The sequence below is a fragment of the Cupressus sempervirens genome, chromosome 3 (genome assembly GCF_028749045.1).
Source record: "Cupressus sempervirens isolate cs-2001-9-10 chromosome 3, ASM2874904v1, whole genome shotgun sequence".
NCBI lineage: Eukaryota > Viridiplantae > Streptophyta > Pinopsida > Cupressales > Cupressaceae > Cupressus > Cupressus sempervirens.
Genome location: NC_143120.1, coordinates 556,760,818 through 556,765,716, shown reverse-complemented (window position 1 = coordinate 556,765,716; position 4,899 = coordinate 556,760,818). Strand labels below are relative to the sequence as shown.

General features: G+C 34.1%; 1 pseudogene; it reads left to right on the top strand.

The window, feature by feature from the left end:
* The first annotated feature begins 1,328 nt into the window (after positions 1–1,328).
* On the top strand, positions 1,329–2,267 carry LOC149567636 (protein PHR1-LIKE 2 pseudogene; annotated as a pseudogene).
* Positions 2,268–4,899: the final 2,632 nt, after the last annotated feature.

The following is a 4,899-nucleotide window of genomic DNA, read 5'->3' as shown; positions in this document are numbered from 1 at the left end:
TATTCCTCAAGTCAATATAGGTAATGATGAAGATGCACATTTTCTTACAAGTATCCCCATTCATTTCTCTATCCATCTTCCCTTTGGAGCTTCAAATAATATTAACACAAGAATATCCAAGGAAGTCTACAATAAAATTCCTTCTCTATCACATTTGCAAACTTTTGAAGATAACAGTTAGATTAACAATAATCAATAACATGACCTATATATGCATATGTGTGTGTGTGTGTGTGTGTGTGTGTGGGTGTGTGTGAATGTATAGATATAGACACATACATACATAATACATACATAATTATAAGACTTGGAATAATATTGATCTTATTGAAATTGATCATTGTTATCAAAATTTCATTACATATGAAATTTTGTTTTAACATTCATTACTGTTTATCAATTGCGTTCATTTGCCAATGTTCACAGAAACGAAAAAAGTACATTGCATTGATAAAATGAGAAAATTCTTTATTTGTGTTAAACAATGACAATTTTCATTTTGAAGTTTATACATTAAAGAATTAAAGGACATGTACCGAATGAAAAAGTGATCAAAATCTCTCACACAAGGCCATGAGAGTAACCTATTCACTATTCTTGTGCAAATAAGGAACATGTAGAAAACAAAATAAATGATACAAATGAACATGCAAGAGTAGAGAAAGGGAACTAGTCATTGCCTGGGGGTATATGGCTGGTTTGAGTCTGCATTCCCGAAGTTGCCTTGTTGAAATTGAGCTCTTCCTGGTTCCCTAAGCGTCCAACTCCTGCAAAAAAGTCAAAGAAAGGTACAGGTTAGATCCATATCGATCTAAGCAATGTCTGGTTCCGTAAAACATACATAAACACTTGTATCATTTAACCTTAATCTTGATTTGAACAAGAACAGTAAATTCAATTAATCATGGAGCAGCAATATCAGAGTCTGAAAATCAAAACAATGCATACAAGTGGTTTCATTATTAACATGTTTGTGCCATGTGTAGAAAGCAGAGATATTAAAATGATCAACAACAAGTGCAACTGCTAATGAAGTTGTTTATAGGTGTCACGAGCCCCTGCTCGAACCCTATAAGTCAACTCAATCAACATTTTTTTTAAAATCCAGAAGTGTAGGTTAATTGTTGCTTGGAAAACAAGAAAGCAGTCTGCTGTAGTAAAGAGAACACATTTGAGCTTGAATCTTGTGATGGGACTCATGAGAAAACATCCATCAATTATCTCTTGGAAAGAATGTCAATCCTTCAAGTCTGAACGTGATGCCCATAAGGACCTTGCACATAAAGAATGACGTATGTGATTGAAAATGCTTGAATTTTCTATCAAGAATGGAAGAGTCTAATTTAGAGATCCTACTATGGCTTGAAGGTCCTACATCTCAGTCCCCAAAGTTCTCTCTTGGCATGGATCTTGCTATTTGTGCTGAGCCCAAGCCTAGACTTAGGTGGACTCCAAAATTTCATGAGATATTAGTTTGTGCTGTGGCCCAGTTTGGTGGATCAGAAAAAGCCACTCATGAGTTATGAGAATGATGGATGTTAAAGGACTTACACTATACCATCTCAAGAGTCATCTTCAGAAATTCAGGCTTGGAAAACAGCCACACAAAGAAATGAACATTGAGATAACCAAAAATGGAAGAAGCTTGGATGAGCATGATCAAGACATAATGATAAAAGACAACAATATCACACCAAGCCATCATGAGACAATTGCATATTGCAGATGCCCTGAATGCTTAGATAGTGGTACAAAGGAGGTTACATGAATAACTAGAGGTTCAAAGACACTTGCAGTTGAGGATAAAATCACAAGGAAAGTACTTGCAAGCAATATTGGAGAAAGCACAAATGGTGACTTGGATCAACCACGTGCAAAAGAGAGATAGCCAGAGATTCACCTATTCATGATCACTTACTATACCAAGGCATGTGCCGGGCAAGGCAAAAAAGACGCTTCGTCCCCCTTCTACTATATAGTTGGGCGTGGAGCATAGCAAACACTGTAGGCTACTATTCTATAGCAAAGTGAAGGGAAACATTATAACCACTTAGTCTACTAAATCCACAACTCATGGATAGAGTGCAGTTTCTATAGTTCCGCTGGAGGATATGAAATTGGCAAGGAGAAAGCACAAAAGAGCACATGCATCACAATCCTGCCCTTCAGAAGGACTTGAAGTCGCAAGAATAGAGCTTGCAGATTTAGCAAAGAGGGTTATCACAGACTCTCATGTTTATAGACGAATCAGAGAGATGAGACTTTGAAACAGATATTAAAAAACAAGGGGAACCCTACTCGGGTTTGGAAATATAGCTTCCAAGGTCGTTTATAACGAAGTAATCTGTATAGTATAATAGCTGGTTAGAGGCAAGAACATCAAATACAGCATGGAATACCTTGGAAATAAAATAAAATAAAAAATGTATTCAACATGCAGCAACATACGACTTTGGTGATTTAGCAGAAAATAAATAAATTTAAGTGCTGATATAACTACAGGAAAACCCAATTTGGGTTTTAGAAGTGTTCATGACAGCGACTTTAACACCTTATAGGCTGCCAGTGAGAACTTACTCATACAGAATCACATCTGGATATGGAAAATGCAAACGATGTCTACCTTTCAAGATGGGTCTTTCAGGAGAAGGCATCGTGTATGGAAAGCCAATAAAACAAAAAATGAATCTCCAGCATAAGAACAACAACAGTGAAACAAAAACTGAAATTAAGTTTTTTACCTTCAATTACGTCTGCAATGGAAGATACAACAAATGCCAACAATGGATCAAGATCAAATGATGTGAAGAAGAGTCATGACGCCAGTGCAAGAACCATCAAATTTCCATCAAAAAAATGATGATGAAACCCTCACCCCTTCCATTTCGAAAATCCCAGAATGAGAAAACAATAACTTATGTTTTCTTTAACATATTCTGCCCTTTATCATTTTGAAGGATCTTTTGAAGTCCACGGGTATTTGATAGGGTTTTTTATGTTTTTTAAAGCTTTGTGTTTTGATTTAAGAGAAGGGAAAGATTTTATTCAATACCTTATGTGTATTTATTTTGTTTCTTTTCTATCTTGCATATATATGTCACATTGTAAAGAAGATATATTTGAATGACAATTTTATAAGTCATTAAATTTATATTCTTCTATTTTAAATGCAAAATGGAGGGGAATTGAATTAGTTCCATATTTTATGGTCTTGATTGAAAAAGGTTAAAGTTGGAAACATGAGGAACCTTTTTAGGAGAAGGTCTGGAGGTCGGATTTGACTTTGTCCTATTGGTTTATGGCTCTTTATGACTTGTTAGAGCATTTTTTGGGTGGTTTTGATGAGTCATGGGGTGTAGTTGTGAGTTAATGAAGTCTTAGACTTTATTGGACTTCATTTTGGAAGTTTCTAAGCCTTATTTTGGAGGCTAACATTCTGCATACGACTCAAGAGGTTGGGTTTTGTACTTAATGAGTTTTAGAGCTCATTAGAAGCCAGTTCTGAGTTATGCAAAATAGTATTGAGTGATATTTTATCCTGAGTACTGTTATGTGTTTTTCTGTAACTATTTTGAAGAAAAGTTGAATATATGACAAGCATTTGACAGGTTCATTTTGGAAAGGATTTTCAAGCCTCAATCTTTTTCAGTGGTATTGTGTAAGTAGGAGATGATTTCCACAGCTAGTCAAATTGTGATGTGAATATCAGGTACTGTGTAGTTTTTTCTGATTTGATAAGGTTAGTCTGTGAATCCAAGGGTTCCTTGTTAATTTGTCTCAGTTTATACCTTGTCACTGAAGTGTATTTTGTTTGCAGGTCATGTTTTGTGTTTGTTTAATGTTCATCATATTAACTTAAAAATTTCTATTTTTCTTAATAAGTGAGAATCAAAACCTTAATGTGAAACACTGTTGCAGGCCAATATAAAGTTTGAGTGCTTATTAGTGTTTTTCCTGCATTTTGATGGTGAAATGGTTGTTATTAGTTGAAACCTTTCTTTAAACATTTTTGGTGCATCACCTTTTAGGAAGTAGTTTACTTTTTTCAGTTTTGCAATCTTCCTTAACCCTTTCCTCAGCTAGAAAATAGTCTTAGAAGAATCAATCAGGTGTTTTCCCATAAAGGAGCCGGCCTAGAATCCGGAGGTTCAGCCATTGATAGGTTACCCACAGCCTTTGGCTGTTCCAATGTTGGCCTAAATTATCAAATTTCTCTTGTAATTTGATAGGGTGCAAATTTAGGTGACAACAATCATCATTTGTATCATATCACAATACCTATAGAATCTTGGTATATTATCAATCTTCAAGTGCATTTTCTATCTATGAAATTGCTATTTTATATTCTTCAGATTTTGATCAAGCAATAGTGAAATGCTTGACTGAATGTATCAAATAAAAGTTTGATTATACTTTATATTAGATCGGCAATATGAAATGTATTGATTGAGTGCAAACAAATATTAATCCCAATTAGTATTTGGGCTTGTTTATCTAGTAAACAAATAGTTATAAAGGAAGAGAGGCATGTCATGAATGGACATTGCTCTACTTTGTGGAGACACGTCCATTCATAGACATGACTCTCCACTTGATTATATATATAATCAAACCTATCAGGAAGAAGAGCATCAGAATCAATATATTATCTTGCCTTTAAAATTTGGTTAATACAATTTATATTAGATTTAGAGTTGCAAAACAATATTCAATATTTATCAATATTGAATAGTCATAAAATTCTAATTACATCTTGTAAATAGAATTCAAAGATTAGTAATAATCCAATTCTAAAAATAAAAGACATTCATAGTTCTTATTGGATATAAACTTAATCATCAATAACATGGTATTAGGGCCAGGTTAAGAAAGATCTGATTTAATTTGAGATTTTTAGAT